This window comes from Acomys russatus, chromosome 18 (assembly GCF_903995435.1).
Source record: "Acomys russatus chromosome 18, mAcoRus1.1, whole genome shotgun sequence".
Taxonomy (NCBI): Eukaryota; Metazoa; Chordata; class Mammalia; order Rodentia; family Muridae; genus Acomys; species Acomys russatus.
Window position 1 is genome coordinate 26,055,131 of NC_067154.1, and position 24,901 is coordinate 26,080,031.

The window sequence follows — 24,901 nt, forward strand, 5'->3', positions numbered from 1 at the left end:
ACACACTCGAGACTCTGTCCAGAGTCCAGCTTTAAGTCTCTGTAAATGTTCTTATGTCCTGCTGGGTAGAGTCTCTCCTAGGATGTCTATGTTGGTTTAAAATCCACATATGAGTGAGTATAACCTGCGTGTCTTTTTGGGCCTGGGTTATCTTGCTTAGGATGATCATTTCTAATTCCATCCATTTGCCAGCAAAACTCAACATTTCGTTGTTCTTAATAGCTGAATAGTATTCCATTGTGTAGATGTATCACAGTTTTTTTGTTTGTTTGTTTGTTTTGTTTTTTTATCCATTCTTCTATTGAGGGACATCTCGGTTGTTTCCAGGTTCTGGCTATTGCTATAAAATTTAATATATTGATACAAAACATGGGCATGTCAAATAACTGGCAGATTTTAACACAAGAATATATATATCCTAAGTCTAACAGATAGATATGACTCTATCGATATATGAGGTAAAATAGTTGAATAAGGTCTTCAAAAGCCTCAGAGACACACAGAATATGGCATTTAAAGTTGTTCTCACCTGAGAGGGATTACGTCCCCCTTTATATGCTCATAGGGTATCAAGTCTCTTCTTGGTAGTCTGCTATCCTTCCTCTGAGTGCCACCAGGTCTCCCCCTCCAGGGGACATGGTCAAATATGAGACACCAGAGTACATGTGAAAGTCATACAGGCCCAGTCATAGGGGAGAGGAGTAAGGGGAAAATGGGAGGGAGTGAAGAATGGGAAGATACAAGGGATGGGATAACCATTGAGATGTAACAAGAATAAATTAATATAAAAAATTAAAAAAAATAAAATAAATCTAAGAAACAATAAACAAACAAATAAATAAATAATAAAAATAAAGTTGTTCTCACAATCCTAAATTTCTTCTACAAGACAAGTTAACTCCTGACAACACCCAGCTGACCTCAAAGAAGATGATGAGCATCCAAGAGCCTCCTTATGGACATAGCTTCAAAGGTGGCAAAATAATCACTGGGCAAAATGTCCTTGTTCCGCCACTAACAGAATCTGCCTAAAAATGGGCAACTTAGATGCAGGCAGAGTCTACAGCCGCACTCTGCCAAGTCAGGGTACACAAGGCCTCAATAGTTCCTGCCCTGCTAACAAGTCTGGCAGAAATATTAGGCCAGAAAGCTGAAGATGAGGCTCCAACGTTATAAAGTGTATTGGGTGACTGGTCAGGCAGTAAACTGTCTTAAGTCAATTTGTACATTTTGGAAGCTGCTAACCCACACTACTCATTGACTCAGGAATTTAAGTTTTATTCCTTCTCAAGTCTCTGCGGGGCACTGAAGACAAGATAATATAGTTCTATAACCAAGTTTAGCTGGTTAGGGGACAAGATCGTTTTAGATCAAGATAAAGAAGTTAAGCTATTAGAGTTGAAATAAGATAGATATTGAATCTCATTCGGAAATCTAGACCCAAAAAGACAGGAAAAACACTTACTTCAAACAAGACAAATGCAGATGGCAAAGTCACTATGAATGTAACATATGTAGATCTCCTATTCTCATGATTGTCACATGGTTCTCCCTGCTGTATGTAGTGTATTTTATACATGTGTAATAAAATAAAAGTATAAAAAAAAACAAAAAACTTCTAGTACCTTCTGTAAAGCTGGGAGAGCTTCTGTAAGGCAGGAGACACTGTCAAAAGAACAAAGTGACAGCCTACAGACTGGGAAAAGATCTTCACCAACCCTACATCTGACAAAATTCTAATATCCAAACTTTATAAAGAACTCAAGAAATTAAATGCCACCAAACCAAATAACCCAATTGAGAAATGGGGCTTGGAACTAAACAGAGAATTCTCAACAAAGGAATATCAAATGGCTGAGAAACACTTAAAGAAATGCTCAACCTCCTTAGTCATCAGGGAAATGCAAATCAAAACAACTCTGAGATTCCATCTTACATCAATCAGAATGGCTAAGATCAAAAACTCAAGTGACACCACATGCTGGCGAGGATGTGGGGAGAGAAGAACACTCCTTCATTGCAGGTGGGAATGCAGACTAGTACAGCCACTTTGGAAATCTATCTGGTGCTATCTCAGAAAAATGGGAATAGGGCTTCCCCAAGACCCAGCTATTCCACTCCTTAGAATATACCCAGAAGATGCTCCAGCATACAACAAGAAAATTTGCTCAACCATGTTCATAGCAGCCTTATTCATAATAACCAGATCATGGAAACAGCCTAAGTGTCCCTCAGTAGACGAATGGATAAAGAAACTGTGGTACATATACACTATGGAATACTACTCAGCTATTAAAAACAAGGAATTCCTGAAATTTGTGGATAAATGGATTGAGCTAGAAATGATCATAATGAGTGAGTTAACCCAGAAGCAGAAAGAATCAAATGGTATATACTCACTTATATCTGCATACTAGCCCAAGGGGCATGTCCCACATATGCCTTCACTTACCAGGAAAGTGGGACAGAGGGGAGGACATCCTATTGGGACTCTAGATGAGAGAAGCATGGGAGAATGGTAAAGTAGAAGGATCCAGAGGGTCCTAGAAACCTACAAGTAGAACATTATGATAGGCAGATTTGGGCCCAGGGGTCCCACTCAAACTAAGGCACCAGCCAAGGACAATACAGGCGGTAAACTTTAAGCCCCTACCCAGATCTCGCCAATGGTCAGAACATTCTCCACAGTTGAGTGGAGAGTGTGATATGACTTTCTCACGTACTCTGGTGCCTCACATTTAACCATGTCCCCTGGAGGGGGAGACCTGGTAGCACTCAGAGGAAGGACAGCAGGTTACTGAGAAGAGACTTGGTACCCTATGAGCATATACAGGGGGAGGTAATCTCCCTCAGGAACAGTCATAGGGGAGGGGAATAAGGGGAAAAGGGGAGGGAGGGAAAAATGGGAGGACACAAGGGATGGGATAACCATTGAAATGTAACAAAAATAAATTAATAATAAAAATTAAAAAAAAAAAAACAAAAAACTACCAATTCCTATGTTGTAAACTTAAAATTTCCAAGAAAACAAGAACTGTTAATTTCTGTAACCTGAAAGCAAACTGGTCTGGTTTTCTCACAACTCTTTGACTGAACTTTAAAAATTCAATCAGCCAAAATCATCAGCAAATGCTTTTTTTTTTTTGTACATAACTTTAGATATTTGGTGAAAAACTGTGAAGATGGTCCTAATGTTGTATTGCAATAAAGTAGCTGGAAGCTGGAAATTGCATACTTAAAAAATTAATAGATGTTCAATAAAAATTTCAGTAAGTACAGTCACACGTATGTTATGAACACCATCATCAAATTTTAGAATTGAATATTGTAAATCATGCAGATGCATAAACTGCCATTTCGACCAGCATGTGCTATGTAGTTTAATGATATATAGTATTTACTTATTTTAAGAGAATTTATAGTAAGTGTATCAGCTTCTTTTTTTTGTAAAACAAGGGTGATTTACACTTATGGCAGTAAATGTAGTTCTTTATCAAAAGAATCATTATCAGTGATGCAGAGAGAATGGTAGCAATAATATTTGTTGAGTTTTATGACTACTTGGTATTGGTATGTATTTTATTTTTAGTTTTGTTTTGTTTTGCTGAGACAGGGTTTCTTTGTGTTAGCCTTGCCTGTCTTGGACTCAATTTGTAGACCAGGCTGGCCTTGAACTCACAGCAATCTGCCTGCTTCTGCCTCCCGAGTGCTGGGATTAAAGGCATGCACCACCATGCCTGGCTAAGGTATATATTTTATTTTTAAAAATAATTAAAAGTTCTATTAAATAAAGAACATGTGATTTAAATAGGTTAGACTATCCTCTTATATGTAAGACAATTAAATCTACAACTCTTTTTGAAAGTCACAGGGGTAGGTCCCCATGAAAAACTTTACCTACCAGGAAAGTGAATCAGAGGGGAGGACATCCTATGGAGACTTTAGGTGTGAGAAGCCTAGGAGAATGAGGAAATAGAAGGATCCGGAGGGTCCTGGAAAACTACAGGCGAGTCTGGGCCCTGGGGTTCTCCTCAAACTATGACACCAGCCAAGGAAAATATAGGCAGTAAACTTCAAACCCCTACCCAGACTAGCTGATGGACAGGACATTCTCCACTGTTAAGTGGAGAAGGAGATCTGACTTTCACACAAACTCTGGTGCCCCATATTTGACCTTGTCCCTTGGATGGGGATGCCTGCTGGCACTCAGAGGAAGGATAATAGGTCACCAAGAAGAGACTTGATACCCTATGAGCATATACAGGGGGAGGAGGGCCCCCTCAATCACAGACATAGGGGAGGGGAATAGGGGAGAAGCGGGAGGGAGGGAGGAACGGGAGGATACAAGGAATGGGCTAACAACTGAGATGTAATTTGAATAAATTAATAATAAAAAAAGGAAAAAAAAAAGAAAGTCACAATGGTTTATTTAAGGTGGGCTATGGATACAGAACAGCCAAGAATCAAATATGACAACAAATACTACTACAAATTTTAAAATACTAAAGTTAAATCAAGCAATGTATAAGACATAGAGCTTACATGATGACTCTTATAGCTGAATTAAGCATTCATACTGATAAAATTAAATTTAACAATATTCCTGGTCCATATCAGTAATGCTATTAAATATTTATTCATTATTATAAGCTATAATTTTGGAAAAATCAACATTAGAATTGATTTACAGGCAATTACAAATACAGTATTGAAGAAATGTCCAAAATAAGTACAGTTATTTCATTAGGTGAGCAATGGTTGCAGCGTATTTTGCTTTTTTAATATCACCTCCATTGTGAAGGTATTTTTAAATAAAATAATTGAACTCTAGGTAATTTCTTTTCTTTTCAAATTTATACTGATTATTTTGTTTTCAACCTTTATTGAGTGCACTTCTCTACCCATAGGTTACCAATAGAGATGGTGTTCCCTGTGAATCTTTGAACATAATGGGTCCCCTTGTGCTTTGTCTCATCTTGTGGCTTTTCAGGTTACCTAGGCTACTTGTGTCTGCCTTTCCTTAAAGACAAATGTTCCTGACAGTCATTGTCAGTTCTCTCATTTGAATCACATGTCCCTGATTCTTCTTTTCAGAAGAACATCCTATTTCAGAGACTGTACTCAGAGATACATACTGGGTAGTGATCCAAAACCACTATAGGCTGTCTTTTCTAGCCTAGGGCAAATAGTCAATCTATTTTTGAACAGCGGTTCCATTCCTACATGGAAACAAAATCTCCATTCTGCTTTAAATTAAATTGTAATAATTGCATATTTAAGTGATTGTTTGAAGCATAGTCAATTAGGTCATGGGAAGAAATATTGTTTAATAAAACATTGCTAGTTTTGGAATTGCTAGAGACTTAGATCCTCCAGAAGTCAACAGGGATCTACATTCAGAAGAAATTCCTAGTTCATGGTAGTTTCACATCAATCAATACCTATAGCCTGTGTCTTGTAGCACATTCCTACCTCAAAATGATATAGTTTCTCATCTAGTATCTCAAAGAAAACAAGGTGAATCAAATTTAGGTCATCTCTTCAGTGTATGGCAAGTTAAACTAAATCAAACTGGCTTCAGACTGAATCAATAGAATGTTTTCTTTCTCATATTACAAAACACTTAGAGAATGAACATAGTACATACACCTGCTTGTATTCTTGTGCTTTTTAGTCACCGTATTGCTGATGTTTTGAACCAGCAAATTGATTCTTTTCTAAAGACGATATGTGCATCATAAGATGTTTAATGCCATCTATGGAACAGCCTCAATAAAAATCAGTAGTATATTCTCATTGACAACAAACAGAAGTCTTCATTTAAAACATGTTCTAGATCATAAGAAATTAGGGTATTCTCCCATGCGTCTCTCATTTAGAGTCCCAATAGGATGCCTTCCCCTCTGTCCCAGTTTCCTGGTAAGTGAAGGCTTTTGCGGGACATGCCCCTTGGGCTAGTATGCAGATATAAGTGAGGATATACCATTTGATTCTTTCTGCTTCTGGGTTAACTCACTCATTATGATCATTTCTAGCTCAATCCATTTATCCACAAATTTCGGGAATTCCTTGTTTTTAATAGCTGAGTAGTATTCCATAGTGTATATGTACCACAGTTTCTTTATCCACTCTTCTACTGAGGGACACTTAGGCTGTTTCCATGTTCTGGCTATTATGAATAAGGCTGCTATGAACATAGTTGAGCAAATTTTCTTGTTGTATGCTGGAGCATCTTCTGGGTATATTCCAAGGAGTGGAATAGCTGGGTCTTGAGGAAGCCCTATTCCCATTTTTCTGAGATAGCACCAGATAGATTTCCAAAGTGGCTGTACTAGTTTACAGTCCCACCAGCAATGAAGGAGTGTTCCTCTCTCCCCACATCCTCGCTAGCATGTGGTGTGGCTTGAATTTTTGATCTTAGCCATTCTGATGGGTGTAAGATGGAATCTCAGAGTTGTTTTGATTTGCATTTCCCTGATGACTAAGGAGGTTGAGCATTTCTTTAAGTATTTCTCAGCCATTTGATACTCCTCTAAGGATACAGAGGGTCCTAGAAATCTACAAGTAGAACAATATGATAGGCAGATTTGGGCCCAGGGGTCCCACTCAAACTAAGGCACCAGCCTAGGACAATACAGGAGGTAAACTTTAAACCCCTTCCCAGATCTAGCCAATGGTCAGAATATTCTCCACAGTTGAGTGGAGAGTGTGATACGACTTTCTCACGTACTCTGGTGCCTCACATTTGACCATGTCCCCTGGAGGGGGAGACCTGATGGCACTCAGAGGAAGGACAGCAAGTAGCCAAGAAGAGACTTGATACCCTATGAGAATATATAGGAGGACGTAATCCCCCTCAGTAACAGTCATAGGGAAGGGGAATAATGGGAAAATGGGGGAGCGAGGAATGGGAGGATACAAGGGATGGGATAAACATTGAGATGTAACAAGAATAAATTAATAATAAAAAAAAAAAGAACTAAATACGTAAAAAAAAAAAAAAAAAAGAAATTAGGGTAGCTGGGGTGTGAAGGACCCAGGCAAACATGGGCACATCTACACTGTATACCCTAGGGCTGGGGATGCAGTCAGCGAGTTCTCCTGGGCATGCAGAAGCAGGGTTTGGTGCTGGCCACTGAAATGACTTTGGAGGCAAAGTGCAGGAAGGAAAAACCATTGGAAACTGGGTTAAGATGGAGCTTCAGAAAGAAAGTGGTCTGACAGTAGACACACTGCACAAGGTGGGCCATATTTCATTTATGTTTGTAGCTTCCACTGAGCTGAATGATGGACATGTATATATTCTCTACTGACCTCGTGTGCCGGACCCCCACTGAGTGAGGAAATGTGCTCTCAGTGGTTACACCTGGACCAGACCCCTTTTGCAGACATATGACCCAATGACAGCTACTGGGTCCCACTTCTGCTTCAGAAGTTCTGTGGGCACTTCAAGTTTCAGGACCTGGAAGCCATTTTCAACTACTCGCTGTGTGAGGTGGATGAATCCTAATACCGTGTCTGGCTGCTTTTGCCCAGACACTCTGGTTGCAACGTAGCCACAATCTATCAGTCCCAGGGCACCCCAAGGACAGGTCGGTATTTTCTGTCTGCAAGGTATTGTGGTTAAAATGTAAAATGTCAACAATACACATTTGAATATTTTGCCCCCATCTACTGGTCCTGTTTTGGGAGGTTACGTCACAATTAGGAGGCAGAGCACTGATGGTGAAACTGAGTCACTAGGCGGTGAGAGATGGAGGATGGGTCTTAAGGTTTTATAGGTGAGTCCCACTTCCTGTGTGCTCTGTTTTCTGACTGATGCCACTTCATGCTCCTTCATGCTACTGCCACTATGCCTTATCTACCATGAAGGAATGCATCCCCTTGATCCATGAGACAAAATAAATCCTTGTTCGTCGAAGAAGAAGAAGAAGAAGAAGAAGAAGAAGAAGAAGAAGAGAAGAAGAAGAAGAAGAGGAGGAGGAGGAGGAGGAGGAGGAGGAGGAGGTGGAGGAGGAGGAGGAGGCAAAGGAGGAGGAGGAAGAAGAAGAAGAGGAAGAAGAAGAAGGAAAGAAATTATTCCTAGCTTAATTGATTGCTTTTGGATAGAATGTGTTTCTTAAAAAGAAATAGATTATTGTATCGTGACAATGTGTAAAAAATTATAAGGAAATGAAGCATATAAATGACTTTTTTCATGTATCTTATGTGAAATTATACTTAAAAATAATTTAAGATTTTATGAAGTTATAAAATTGAACACAGTGATACACGTTTAAAATTTTTGAGATACTTTATTATTCACTAAACTCTTCACTATGTTAGTTAACTACTAATTTAATAAAAATGTGAGTTAACTTTAAAAGATTACAGGATTACTTTGTCTCAGGTTTCGGTAGTGTTAATCCATGGTTGCTTTGTCCCTTTTTCCAGTGTGTTAAAGATTTAAGACAGAAAACCCATTCTGGATAGAAGTTATTTCATGGAGTCAGAAAAGAAGTAGAAAGCAGAAAAAGCATAAAAGACCAATATATCCTCAATGGACACACTTAAAGTTTGCACACTGGTACACATCTTTAATCGCAGCACTTTACAGGCAGAGACAGGCAGATCTGTGTGAGTGTAAAGTAAGCCTGTTTTATACAGTGAGTCCTGAGACACAGCAAAACTTCAACTATGTTCATAGCATTTTTAATCATAATAACTATAAACTGGAAATAACCCAATATCCCTAAACTTGAAAAAGGTAATGTGATAGATTTACACAATAGAATACTACTCCACTATTAAAAACAAGGATATCATGAAGTTTTTGGGCAAATGGATGGAACTAAAAAATGTTATCCTGAGTAAGGTAACCAAAACCCTGAAATATAAACATGCTATGTAACTTACTTATAATTCTATATTAGTCTAAATTACAGGATATCTATGCTAGAAACCACTGAACCTAAGAAGCTAAGTAACAAGGATGGCCCATGAAGGGCCCCAAAAAGAATGCTTGAATGTCATTGAGAAGGTGTCAGGTTTGAATAGGTTTGGTCCCAACACATTAATATGTTTGAATTCTTGGCCCATGGGGAGTGGCATTATTAGGAAGTATGACCTTGTTGGAGGAAGTATGTCACTATGAATACACACTTTGAAGTCTCCTATGCTCAAGCTCAGCCTGGAGTGGAATTCCAATCTCCTTCTGGCTGCCTTAGAATCAAGATGTAGAGCTCTTGGATCCTCCTGCACCACGTCTGTCTGCAAGATGCCATGCTTCCCACCATGATGATAATGCACTAAACGGCTGTAGGTCAACCCCAATTAAATGTTTACTTTTATAAGAAAGGCCTTGGTCATGATGTCTTTTCACAGCAATGAAACCAAAACAAAGATAGACATGAAAATAGTTTAGACATTGATGGTGAATGGAATGAGGGGATTATGTGGGGGAAGGATGGGAATGGAACAGGATTGATGAGGTAGGAGGAGGACAGAGAGATAAAGTACTGGGAGAGAAAACTGGATTGGGCAAAGAGATCTCTGGGCGTGACGCATATTGTGTTAAGAATGCCATAAAGTTAGAGAGTAGAATAGTGGATACTCCTAGGACCCTGTGAGAATGACACTAGCTAAGACTCCTAGCAATGGAGGTTATAAAGTCTGGAGTGGTGGTATTGAGACAACAACTCCACAAAACCTTAAGACTACAATTTGTCCTGGCTACAAGATGTGCAGGGGTAAAAGATGGAGCAGAATTTGAGGGACGGGCCAACCAATAACTGTCCCAGCTTGAGACCCATGCCATGAGAGGGAGAACACCCCTGGCATTATTAATGCTTTTCTGTTATGCTTGTAGGCAAGAACCTAGCATAACTGTCATCAGAGAGGCTTCACCCAGCAATTGATGGAAACTAAGGCAGAGACCCACTGCCAAACATTAAATGAAGCTTAGTGAATCCTGAGAAAGAGGATAAAGGCTTGAAGGAGCCAGAGGGGTCAAGGACACCAAAGGAAAACCTTCAGAATCAACTAACAAGTGCCCATAGGTGCTCAAAAAGATCTAGACTGAACTGCCAACCAGAAAACATGCATAAGATGGACCTAGGGCCTCTGCATATTATGTAATAGTTTTGCTGATGGGTCCTTATGTGAGCCTCCCAAAGTAAAAGCAGGGGCTGTTTCTGGCTACATTGGCTGCCTTTGTATACCTTTCTCTTTAATGGGCTGCCTTGTCTAGCCTGAACAGAAGCTGTACCTAGTTGTGCTGCAGCTTGATATGGCAGTGTTGGTTGATATCCATGGGAGGCCTCCCTTTTGTGAGAAAGGGAAAGGGGTGAAAGGGGGTAAGTGATGTGAGGGGGAGGGACTGGATGGGGAGGAGGGAGGGGAAGCTCTGACTGTGATGTAAAGCAAGTAAATATCTTAATAACAAAACTTTAAAAACGAAAGAGAGAAATAATAATACCTGTGTTTTTCAATTTAAACTTGATATCAAGTGTAATTAAATTGTTTAATCTAAAGTTCATGATATAACACACTAAAGAAGTAACTTCTGGACAACATCAAAAGAGTTGAGCATTAATGGAGTTTTCAGCCACTTAAAAACCAAGCGAACACACTAACCTTGAACTTTGAGCAACCAGAACTATAGGACATTGAAAGTCTCATCTGTGATACCCCACTATGAGAGCTTTAGCAAATTAATACAGCAGCTATAAGAAGAAGGCCAGAGCAAATTAAACCTTCTTTAAGGTTTTCCTGTAAAAGCGATTAAGTTCTCTGAATACAACTTCTCAAGTGACGTTTTAGAGTTTAAAGTAATTTAGTGTTGTATTCAATTGTGGAGATTGTGTGTGTTTATCAGTTACAACTCTTGATTGAGGAAGATTTGTGGGGATTCATTACAACATGTATATCACATTACCTGTGTAACTACTATTCGCTTTTATATAGCTACTATCAAAAAGAACTGTGGGATATGTTATAGATGCTGTTGTTTTTTTTTTTTTTTCCTTTCTTGTTTCCTTAATTTATTGTGCCTTTCTTCCCAATTAAACTTGAACGATATTTTCTATTTTTAGACATTTTTTGTCAGAGTGCAAATTTATGTCCAAGGATTATTTAAATCTAATTTGTTTACTTCAAATTCATGATTTTTTGTCCCTAGGTGTAAATGGATTTACTCTATGCTCTTGCTTTTAATTTTAGAATATTGCAGATATTCATTTTTATCAAAATAATTGTATTTACAATATAAATTTCCTTCTAGGTTTTAAGCTGTTTGTCATAAAGGATGCTTCATTTAAAAATGTATAAGCAAAACACGGTATTTCACTAATTATAGAATTAAGTCTTTGAGTCATGAGAAATAATGTCAAAGAAAGCAAAAGCTGTAGCAGAAGACTGTCTCAAAATGCCAGTAACGACAGCAACATCAAAATAAATTCTTATTAAGTAAAATTGAAGTCAAGTAACTAGAAGTAAATAATTTGCTTTTGACATCACACAGTTTCTAGTGAATTTCTGTTGTTTCTAATGGTTGCATAAGCAAATGGTAATCTACTATCCAAAAAATTTGCATTTTTTTATAAACATGCATATGTTTATAAACATACAGCTATATACATGCACAACATACAGTACACACATTGAGTTGCTATAATCAAAGCCCTTGATGTTTTTTTTTCTTTCTAAAATAAAACACTTCACATAGATGTGAACATTTCTGCTTCATTTAATAATTCAGAAGTCTCTACTGACAGTACCTTCAACTTTGTAATATGTCACTTCACATCACTTCATATTTCTCTCCAAGTTAGGCATTGATTGTGTATAAACCAAAAAAGAAAACATTAAATTATTTTATAACTGAATATAAATATTAGTTTGTACCTCATTAATTTCTTATCATATTGTTGCTGTTGCTGTTATAGTTCTTGCACAATTCAGATTTCTACATCTGTATTTTTTTCTTTTTTTTTTTTTTTTTTTTTGCCATTCTAGGATGTAGATTAGTTTCATATTGACAATCGGCTACTATAAGCAATGCAAATTAGAACTGAGAGGAGCTAAAATTTCTATCCTTTTGAGATTTAATGTCTGATGCTCATGTAGATAAAAAATTCTGTGTGCTGTCTGAATCAGTCTGTTGATAACTTCCATTCTTTATCCAGTTACAGACCATAGCATTCCAAATCCCTTTGCCATTTACAATAAGCACTCAAGTAACATGAATTTAGTACAAAAGAGATCCTAAGTGCTTATCCATTTGTTTACAAGGAGATCTGGCTGTGGAGTAGTAAAATTCTCCCCCCAATGCATGAGGAAGCAGAATCCAGGCTGGAGTTCACTCTTCTCTTTCTTTGCTGTCATAAAGCCACCCTACCAAAGTGATTTAGTTTTTTTCCAATTTCAAAAGAAGTATCTAAACCTCAGAAAGACTAATATGGTATGCATAAACGCATATGTGTATATCTGCTATTAAGTGAATGGTAACCAAGCTACAATATTTAGATAAAAAGAATTTTGGGATAAAGTAAAGAAATAGAGGAAAAAAATAGATCTCGTTAGGAAATAGTAATACAATAGTTGTGGCTGGAAGTGGGGTAGTGGGAGATGGGAGATTGAGGGAAGGAATATGGAAAGACCTATCAAAATTAAGTGACGTTTGAACAGTAATATGGAAATCAAATGCAGTACCAGTTACCTAAAATACATGCACATGTATATGAAGGAGATCTAAGTGAAATTGCCAAGTAATCGGAGACGGGGTAGCGAGTCCCATCTGGCCATCTTTTGTCACCAAATGAAGATTCCTGTAACAGGATTGGCTTACATCTATTTGAATTGTTGGCCAATGGAGCCTCACTGGGATCACAAAATCATCCAGGCTATTGCTCAAACTTTAGATTGTTCTTCACAGAGTAACAACGAGGTCTCATTTTTGAAGACAACCCCTACACGACTCAATGCATATGAGCTACTGCCTACTCTAGAGCCTTACCCCTACCTTCCATTGTCTTTAGTACAAAAAAGATAGTCTTCACACTATCAAAAGACATAAAACCAAACACGAAGCCAGCCACAAACCCTGTATTTACAACAGTGTACTACCTGCATGATACACTATTGCAATGGTCACAATGCTTGTGGAAGTAGTAAGCAGCCAGTAACTGACTTGACCCAAGGCCCACTCCATAGTGACTCACAGGCAGACATTAAGCAGGGAGAGAGGGACCTTGGAAAACTCACCCCTAAATGAAGTCTGTACCCTCAGGGCTCAGGGAGCCCTGTGAGTGATGAAGTAGAAAAAGTATGAGAGCCAGAAGTCGTGGAGGGATTCACACAACAAGGCGCTCTAAATAATTCAACATGAGCAAAGCTTATATAAACTCATAGAGAATGAAGCATTATATGCAGAGCCTGCATGGGTCTGTACCAGGTCCTGTGCAGCTATATTATGACTTTCAGTTTACTGTTTTTAATGGGATTTTTGAGTATGCAAACTAGTAGGGCTCTGATTCTTGTGCTTTCTCCTGGGCTCTTTTCCTTCTCTTGGTTTGTCTTGGCTAATACTGAAGTGGTAGTTTTTATCATATCATAATTCACTTTGTTATATTTAAAAAAATGAATGGATAGATGGATGGGTGGATAGAAACCTAAATACTAGGGTAAAGGTTAACCACTAAACTGCCACTTATATCTGTTGCCAGTAGTAATATCAGTTTCCTCTAATGGAGTGTCAATGGGTATATTAACACTTCAGGAGAGGGCTCATGCTCAGGAGTAGTTAACCAACATCTAATTGACTCCAAAGGTTTTTATTTTGTTTTGATTTTCCTTTCTTTTCTTTTTCTTTCATCTTTGCTTGTTTGTTTGGTTCTTTCTTTCTTTCTGTGTGCTTAGGTTTTTTTTCTTTTGTTTTGTTTTGTTTCTGTTTTTGTTTTTTGTTTGTTTGTTTTTGGTTTGGTGGGGTTTTTCTTAAGGAATGTAGTTTCTGTAGGGAAAAAGGGCCAAAGGAAGAGTACCTGCCCGTGGCCTGTCTCAGAACTATGAGACTTGGAAATCTACAATCTGTGACTATTTTACAAAGTAGGCCAAGCAATACTTGCTGAAAAGCTGTACTTTTCCAGTACTTTGGAATCCTTGACTTACTAATACTGAAATGGTTCGTCTATACCCATAGTACCCACCTCTTTTACTCTTCTTTCTATCATCCCCTCATGGATCTCTAGTTTCTCAATTGTAGACCTCTGGGGCACTTTTTCTTTTTATTTTCTAGACTCACAATCAAAATATATTGTTGCTTTTCTGTGAACTGACCAGGTCACCCATCTTTCTACCCAACTCACTTGAACCACCATAATCCATAGATTCTTGGACAGCCGTTATTTATTTGGCCAAGCTTTGGCCTCTGACTTCCTTTCTTTGTCTCTTCCTGAATATAAATGTATATAATATATGGATGATCTTGTACGCTATAGTCTGTCCCTATAAATTATCCAAGCTGACATCTCTACTCTACTAAATGTCTTATCTGGCCAAGGGTCTAACTCTCTAAGGTCCACATGTCTAAACCTTATATATCTAGGACTAGCTATATCTGCAACTCAAAAGGCCATTATTCCAGATAGAAAATGCTTAATCCAGTCATTCAAAGCCCTGCCATCAAGGATGACAACTTCCTAGGCATGGCTGACCTCTTTCATTATTCTTAGATCCACACTTTTTTTTTTCTTTTTGCTGACTCCTTATATGAGGTAGCCCTTGGTCCATCTCAGGAGCCCCTTCTTACACCCAAAATCATGCCTTTTCATAATCTTCAACAGAGTTTCTCAGCATGAATGGCTAACTAACAAGCTGATCTATAGCACTTACTTCAGCCTTTCGACTGTCAAAGCGACTTGGCCATTTCCATTCATGTTTCTTGTCTGACTCAAGCTGCTAATTTGATTCCCTTATGGTAGGCAATTACCATTTGCTCCTGCTGGCATCTGCCACATACCATATTTGGTTCCCAACTCAGAGTCCACCTCTTCAGCCACTTCTTCCTTCCACCTGATTTAACTATCCATCTCCCCTTAGTATTAGGTAAATGTTGTCTCTGACTCCTGGAGCCTGCTACACCCTCTGGGGACCCACAATGTAAGTAACTCTCTAGTTATTAAGACTCTTTCTCTCTCTCTCTGTCTCTCTCTCTCTCTCTCTCTCTCTCTCTCTCTCTGTCTCTCTCTCTCTCTCTCTCTCTCTCTCTCTCTCTCTCTCTCTCTCTCTCTCTCTCTCTCTATATATATATATATATATATATATATATATATGTACATATATATATATATATTGGAATCCTTCCAGTTTCCTTGTTTCCTCCTGATGTTAAAAAAAAAATCTCAACTATTCAATTTTACCAATAAAGACTCAAGAGAAAAATGATGGAGTAAAACCCTGCTAGCTCAGAGAGGCTGAGAAAGTACTAAGCTGACCTTCCCCCTTAGCCTACATCATAGAAAGAAAAGCAAACCTCCTCCCTGACTATGTCTCAAAAACCCCTCAAACTGAATGTCCCTCCCTTCTTCTTTCTGTGCATCTTTCTATGTGTCATTCAGACTTCCTCTTACTCTCTATGGTTTTTTCCTATGTTCACTCTCTGGTACATAGCTTGACCTCTTAACCTATTGTCGAATTTATTTATCTTGTTTAAATTATTCAAGCAGAAAGATTTTAGATTAAAGGTGTGTGGTAGGGCTGAGATACACCACAATTAGAAAGAGGTTTTTTTTTTTTTTTTTACCAGTAAAGAACATAATCTTGAGGTTCACAGTGTGAACATATATTGTGCAACAATACTCCACATAGGAATATCTTGCTAAGTCACATAGCTTCTATGAGCCCTTCGGGCCCTTTGCAACCTTTCCCTCCTTCTCTTATGTCCCATTTAGAAGTCTCATTGCTTCTTTATGAGGTCCTGGGCTTTGTCCTTGTTTCTTAGATAAAAATTTCATTGGCAGAATTTGCTTTACAATTTTTTCTTTCTAACTCTACAGACTCAAATTTATCAAAGCCTTGATCTGTTACTACAAACAGTTTGACATCCACACAACCCAATGACCAAAACTGACATGCTTAATTTACAAATTTTTGCACATGGTAACACCTTCTGCTACTGCACAAGCAAATGGTTCAAAAAGCATTTTATATCTAAACTTTCCCTTTTCTCCTCTTTTTCATCCTATCTATACCCATCCATGGTAGGTTTTTCATAGGGGTGTTTAATATCTGAGGATCCCTCACCTCTAGCAAACAGCCTATACCAATAAGATTTGAAAATTGCTCTATATCAAGTAGTCAAAGGCCAATCCAGTTCCATATAACTCCCTTATCCATCTCTACTTCACTAGGGTTTATGCCCTATGACAATTTTCTCTATTATCAAAAGGAAAATTTTGGAAACTTATGGAAGTTGCTCATATTGGTCCTGCAAATATCATAAGACAAATATATTCTGACCTAATTTCCCCTCCCATCTTTATGAAGAGAAGAAATGCTTCTACTTCTACATTCAAGATCCATGTAGCATGAGATAGGAGGAGGCAAATTGTATTGAGAAATGATCTTAATTAAAGGGTTCCAATATATTCCCCAGTCTTACAACCTTCCATGATATTTATATGATTTTCACCAACAAAATTTTTCCTGAGAATTGCAAAAGAATATGGGACCCAGCTGGGGAAGAAACAGACTAAATTCACCAAACTAACACTGCTCACTTAGATTGGGCTGAAGCAGTCCCCAACCTAGATTCTGAAAGGAAGTACAGTATCCCTGGTGACATTTTAACTAGAAAGCAATTGGTCTCCATAAGACAAATTATGAGAGACCTCGAAGTCATCCAGGACAAATATGAAAACCTCTTTCAATTTAATAATTGAAACCTTATAAAGCTCATCATACATTATGGCAATCTGCATCTGGAGGACTCACATGAACTTCTCATGGTTTACTTCTCCAAGAGTTTCTCTGACTTCACAGGCAATAGTCCTTTAAGTGTACCATGAGAGAAGAGAAAGCACTCAAACAAAATACCTGATATTAGCTAAGAGTTTTCTGCTGGCCATAGTAATTGCCTCCCAAAGCTTAAGAACCTCCAGGTCCCTGCTTCAATTGCAGTTAGAAGGGCCCTTGGGGCCAGGATTACATAAGCCCTCACAAACCACCCCATCATGTTCAAGGTGCCATCAAGAGGCACACTGGTATGTTTCCCACCAACATGTCCTTTATGGCATAAGTACTTCAGGCCCAGATTGTCCTCTATCCAACCATCTAGACCTGGCCATAGGCAAGTTAGTGGGCCTGGTGCCTTGGCCCTATGGTAGCCATTTCCCACAGGGAGTAGTCCTTGAAGTATCAGAGCACCCCATTTCCTTCCTTCTAGATACTGGGGTTACCTACTCTGTCCTGATATACTGTTGATAACCTACCTGCCTTTTAGATCAGGTAGGGGGACAGTCTTAGCACCACACCAAAACCTACCACTCATATCTTTAGGCTTATTGCTCCTTCACACTGTACCTAGTACTATCAACCTGTTCTGTCCTCTTGCTGGGAAGGGCTCTCTTGCTAAACTGAGACATTCTATTTTCTTAACTCCCCCAATTCACTTGACGCCAAACTCACCAGCTGCTCCTTCCTTCCTCTTTCTCAAAAAAACATATAATTTAATATGTCCCTTCCATTACAGGGCTCCTAAGTGGATCACTGAGTATAGGACACCCAAAACCACTCTATGGCTAAACACCATTTCCCTTTTGTCACTCAGTCACAGAACTCTACCAGTTACATTACCAAAGTCCAGTACTAATTCTCTCTCCAAACTCTCTGACCTTGTAAAGAAAACATCCTTTAAGTTTCACCTTTGTTTTTGCATTATGTTTTTACAAAAAAAAACTTAGGATTCCATGGATAGGAAGGGTTTAAAGAATGTGAAAGGATTGGAGGATAGAAAAACATGATCAAATACATTTAAATTTAAAATGGCTTTAAATAAGAAAGTAGAAAAATGAAAGAATCCTAAGCAATGTAACTTCTTTTATGTGTTATATTCAGGAACTATGTATGAGATTTCAGCTTGAGGGTGTTTCATCCATCCTAAATTTTCTCAAATTTTCATGATTGTTTTACTATTTTTATTTCTCTGAGATCACAATATAATTACATCATTTATCTCTTCTTTTTAAATCTAATATATCAACATACCACCTTGATATTTTCTTTTTTAAGTCCAGGTCATTAAATTCTGTAGAACCATTATTTAATATTTTAAGTTTTACTTGTTCAGAATAGAATACAAATGAAAACTAAGTTAGTTAAAATAATGAGATATATCATCTTATAACATAAGTCTAAAAGTCAGTAATTTCAGAGATTACTTGACTTATCAACACTGGGAATCTACTCTATCAGAAATGTACAATATTCCCAGGACTTCTTCCTAACAGGGTGGTAGAGTGAACAGGAAATTAAGACTTTTGTCCTATGTGTATCGTTAAGTGTATTATACTTTTAAAAAAACATCCAGCAGTATTTACATCTTTTGACCAGAAGTATGATGTATGCCCTTGGAGTGTTTTCCACTTGGTGAAAGGATGGTCTCATAATAAGTATCAGCAATTCATAGTGCATTAGACCTTTTTTCTTTAGACCCTCAGGGACCTTGCCTTTACTGAAGGGTATAACTACCTCCTGTTATATCAATGATATCAAATTTTATATCTTCCTTAAGCCAACATCAGCTAGTAAATTTTATGTTTTGATCTTTGATGTTGCATGCTATGCAATTTCCAGTCTTGTGGCTTTCTTTCTGTAGTGGTCCTCATATTGTAATATGTCACTGAACAGTGGTCCCAAATAAGAACATGTTTTTCAACATTTTTTTCATATGTCACAATATTTCTTAGAGTAGGAAAAAATGTCTAGACATTTACAACCATTACATTTTCCAAGTTATTGGAAGAAGGAAAAGGCATCTACTCTGTTGACATGGTGTTATCAATAGATGAGCTTGGACACATATTCATACACAGATTAAATAGTTTCACAATTATATTTGATCTCTGCCCCTGAAAGCTACCTGCATATGAAGACTATTGGAATATAATTGCTTGACTTCTGACCCTGTTGGAAATCTGTGTGTATTCTGAATTGTTTATTGTGCAATTGTCTTTATTGCATCTAGTTTCTGCAGAGCACTCTTTAGTCATGTACTTCCTGACACCCTTAAATGTGGTTTGCCAAATATAAAATATCATGCTGAAGGAAACATTTCACAAGATGAAAAGAAGTATTATAATATTAGGAAATAAATAATAATGTTTTGGAAAATGTCAGTATGTATCAGCATCAAATTATATCATCTGTATTGTTCATTCCCTCTCCACAGGATGTTATCTTCACTATTATTTATTTTAGCAAATAACACAACACACACACACACAATGTACAAACAAAATATCATAAAAAAGACAAGGTGTCTGCATATTTCTTACAATTTTTTAATGACAAATGTATTTTTGAAAAGAAAACATTATATCCGGAAAAGTCATAAGTTCTAAGTTGGCTTTGACTTTAATCTAAATAAACAACTTTAGAAAGATTCATGTTAGAGGGTTCTTTAACAAAACACTAAAGATGTTTCAAATACTCTCAAGGGACTGGAGTGGTCTTGGTAGATAAAAGTGATTCCTGTTCTTTTAGAGCAACACAATTCAATTCCCAACACTCATAATACAAATTACAAAGGCTTTGAAACACTCTTTTGATCTAAACAGCCTGACATATGTGTAGCACACTTTCATAAAAACACAGGTACACATAAGTAAAAATAGTTAAAATAAAATAGAAAAATAGCCTAACGTATTAGTGTTAACATATCATTCCCATATCATTTTATTGTAAGAAAAGACAGATGCCTAAGCATCATCAGAGTTCATTACATATATGTAAATATTATTTATGTTTTCCATACTCTAATATGTTCATTCCTAGAACACACCTTTGTGAGAAAATCCTTTACTGCTGTAGTTTTGTCATAAAGCTATAGAAATGGAGACTTTAAAAAATAAATTAATCTGTCAATAAAGTAACAAAGCTAGGAATATGAGAGACCAAAGTTGCCCTAGACATGTCAGATTCTAAGTAAAAAAGAATCAGAAAACATCACTCTTTTTCATTAATGTGATGATGGAAGATGACTACCAGGTAAAGTACACAGAAAAAATAAAATAATAATATATAATAAATAAAAATGAGAAAAAAGGAGAAGCATAATGAATAAAATGTGGTCAAATTAATTAGAAATTCAAAGTCAACAGTAGATACATGTGAATACAGTTTTTATGAAATAATTATGCACTTTTTATAAATGTATTTGTTTATGTAATTCTCAGTCCTGATTACTTCATTCTCTTCCTCTTTTTTGGATTTTATTAATGTTTATTTGGTGTGTGTGTGTGTGTATGTGCGTGTGCATGCACATGTGTGTGTGTGTGCATGCACGTGTGTGTGTGTGTGCATGCATGTGTGTGTGCATGCTCACATATGTTGCTTTTCACATTTGGATGTAACAGAGAGAGTTACAAATTAAAGATGGGCCTTTTACACTGGAGGCTGCACATTCATGTTTACCAATAATGTTACAAAATAAAAATTTAATGTAAATGAGCAATACTGACAAAGTGTTGGAAAGCTAGTTGCTTTTTTCCTACCAAAGTAAAATATTTGTCACAAGTTAAGTTAAAATCATAAATATATTGTGGCTAGTGTCTTCAGAAGTTCAGTACCCAGTCTTTTGGCACTGTTTTATTCAGCTCATGGTTGCCTTACTATGGTTTGGACATATCATTTCTTTTTTCTTCTTTTAAAGTCGAATCTGGATGTCTAACTTTTTATATTTATATTTTAACACATATATACCATAAACTACCTACCGCAAGAAGAACCATGAAACAATCAGGAATTATATAAATGTAACATTCTTAGTGTTTTGGCTATTTGTATTTTGCAGCCTTGAAGAGAACATCTTTCCTATCTTGGTGCATCTAAATTTCTGAATGAACCTCAATATTTATTGTATCTTATCTCTATTAATTTAAAACATCTAGACCTAAAAACACCTACATCCCTAACCAACTAAGTTTATTTGTAACACTGAACTATATGGTCTTGAACCCCATCAGAGACTTGAGAAGGAATAAAATTAATTATCTGAGTGGAAGGGCATGTTAGCAGCTTCCCAAATGAGAAGCTGACAGACAGTTTGTTACCAGGTCAGTCACCCAAAACTCTCTATAACATTGGATGAAAGAACCGTTTTATGGTATGGTGTCAAATGTAGCAAACAAGGTCCTGAGCTTTAAAATGTCCTTGTTTCTTCAAAAGACAGAATTCTGCCTAAAAAAGGGCAAGCTTGGATGCAGGCAGGGTTAATGGCTAAACTCTGGCAAGACAGGTTAGCAAGTCCTCAATAGTTCTTGCCTCACCAATATTTCTGTTTGATATATTGGGACAGAAGGCTGGACATATATTTCAAATGAGCACTTTTAATCTAACACTAGCCAGAAATGAAAGAGAGAAAGAACAGGTCAGAGTTCCATTATTCTATCCACAAACAGGACTCTACCTCCTGCCAATAGCACAATAGATCCTTAACACATGAAATTTTGTAGATTAATATTACAACATTCTTTATATACATGATTTGTAGACATGACTACCAATATCATACTGTTATGTTTAATTTAATATTTTATATATGCCTTTGTTGTTTCACAGTTGATCTTTGTGAACATGAAAATTTAAGTAATGTGTCTTAGAAAATAAGTGTCACAGAAATGACAAATTGTTTGTCTTGATTCTTTGGATTCCTAAATATCTATTTTCTAAAGAATTTCCTGCTACAGTCTCACACAACAGTTTTTCTGCTTATTTCTTTTGGTAATTTAATTATATTAATTAAATACAAAAGCAGAACATGCAGAAGACACAGGCAAATAAGGATTTTATAATTTTGCTTTTGTAAGTAAAACAAGTTTAGAATCCTTAAATCTAGGAATTCTCTGCAGGCAATATCTGTATCTTCATTATGCTTTATATTATATAAATCATACATTGATGGAAATATTGTTCTATCTAGTATCATCATGGACAGAAATCTGAAAAACAAAAATAATTTAGAATAATATACTGTTTTTTTGTGTGTGTTTCGATTTAGTTGGTCCTTTGTGTAATACTCAGATTTCTCAAAAGCATAGATTCTTTGTTAGAAAAAGCATATGAAACTAATATAATAAAAAAATTTCTCCTTGCTTGGTGCCATAGTTTGAGTGGGACCCCTGGGCCCAAATCTGCCTATTATAATGTTCTTCTTGTAGGTTTCTAGGACCCTCTGGATCCCTCTACTTTGCCAAATCAATACAGGCTGTAAACTTCAAACCCCTACTGAGATCTAGCCCATGGACAGGGCATTCTTCACAGTTGAGTGGAGAGTGAGTTATGACTTTCACATGCACTCTGGTGCCTCATATTTGACCACGATCCCTGGATGGGGTGGCCTTGTGGCACTCAGAGGAAGGATAGCAGGCTACCAAGAAGAGACTTGATACCCTATGAGCATATAAAGGGGGAGGAAGTCTCCCTCAGTCACAGTCATAGGGGAGGGGAGTAAGGGGAAAACGGGAGGGAGGGAGGAATGGGAAGATACAAGGGATAGGATGACCATTGAGATGTAATATGAATAAATTAATAAAAAAATAGTAAAAAATTTTTCTCAGTACATTTACCACAATCTTGTCCAAAATAAAAGTAAAAAGAGAAAAAGAGTGCAATGTAGACTAAAATGCTCCCCAGGACAGAAGAGTTTCTGCAAAAATGCTTTATCTATGCATATTGAATATTTTCCCCTCAATTTTTCCTATGTGAAGTCCAATTGCTATGTAGCTTTTTACACAGATGTATCAGTTTTCCCTACTAGGAATGTGATACATAAGCAAAATCCTTGGTCCAAGGCTAGGAGAATCTCCAACTTCAGCAGTTCCTCCAGAGCAGTTGAAACCATGTCCTCAAATATACCACATACTAATAATGGTTGAAGCTCAAAAGGATATCCATGAGTTTCTTAACTGAACTATTTCTATGTAGAACCTTCAGTACTGAGAGAAAACAGGAAAGGTGAGTCTCCAGGGTAACTAACTCCCATAGCTTTAGATGAAGTATAGAACTATGGCCTTTTCCCAGGGACTACAGCAGCCAACTCACAAAGGGTCTATCTTTACCTATCATTTTATCATCACTCTCCTTGAAAATCCTGCAGATTGAAATCAAATAAATGTAGGAAAAACAGAGTAAGTTATTTTTTTCAACATAAACAAAACTCAGATTGACAAGAAAAATTCAGAGTGGTCATGTTAGATATCATAAATAAACTTTCTAGAGAAATAGCAGGTCTTTTTATATTAAGCCAACTTTCCTTTGTGCCTTTTATCTAATTCTTCAGTGATAATGCAAAGCAAAGGTTTGAAATTCTTTTTTTTATTAATTAAACATTTTTAAATTTTTACATATACATTTATATCATTACACATATATACAATAAACTACTTATAGCAAGAAGAACCATGACACAATCAGGAATTATATAAATGTTACATTCTTAGTGTTTTGGCATTTTTTGTTTGACATCCTTGAAGAAAACACCTTTCCTATCTTGATGCCTCTAAAATTCTGAATGTAAAACAATCTCCATCACATCTTGTCTTTATCAACTGAAAATATCTGTCTAGACCTAAAAACATCACAACCCCTAAACAACTGGGCTTAATTGTAAAACTACTTTATCTGGTCACATATAATGTGCCAGAAGGCTGAAGATATTCCAAGCATATAGGGAGTTTTGGGTGACTATTCAGGTAGCAAACTGTCTCTCTCATCTTCTCATTTGGAAAGCTGCTAACCTGCACTCCTGATATACTCAGGTAAACTAGTTTATTCCTTCTGAAGTCTCTGATGGAGTTGAAGACCATGTAGCTTTACAACTTCATGGATATATCTCACACACACACACATACATACATACATACACACATACACACTTCAATGTAAAAGCTGATAATATCTTGGTGAGTAAAGTTTGAAAGCATTAAACTATCATGCCAATTTTTTTTTTTTTTATGTTATACTTTTTTTTTTTTTACATTTCTTTTTTTTTAATTTATTCTTGTTACATCTCAATGTTTATCTCATCCCTTGTATCCTCCCATTCTTCCCTCCCTCCCATTTTCCCATTATTCCCCTCCCCTATGACTGTTCCTGAGGGGGATTACCTCCCCCTGTATATTCTCATAGGGTATCAAGTCTCTTCTTGGCTACATGCTGGCCTTCCTCTGAGTGCCACCAGGTCTCCCCCTCCAGGGGACATGGTCAAATGTGAGGCACCAGAGTACATGAGAAAGTCATATCACACTCTCCACTCAACTGTGGACAATATTCTGACCATTGGCTAGATCTGGGAAGGGGTTTAAAGTTTACCTCCTGTATTGTGCTTGGCTGGTGCCTTAAAATGTCATTAAATCACTGCACTGTTTATCTATTTACCTAGTTAATGTTATAGTTAGTGTTATTAGAAACTTCCAAGATGACAGAGCCAAGGGCATACCATATCTGAGTGGAAGAAGATCAGAGACTGCAGATGCAATAAGAAATCTGGGACATGACTCCAAAATACCAAAATGTTTTTCCTGGACAGTAGGTGTCATCCTGTGAAGTGAAGATGCACAGTTCTAGTCCCCCTACAACCATCTCCCAGGCATGAGAGTTGCATACAGTCCAGGGTTTTTCATGCAGTCACTTACTGCCTACTTGAGCA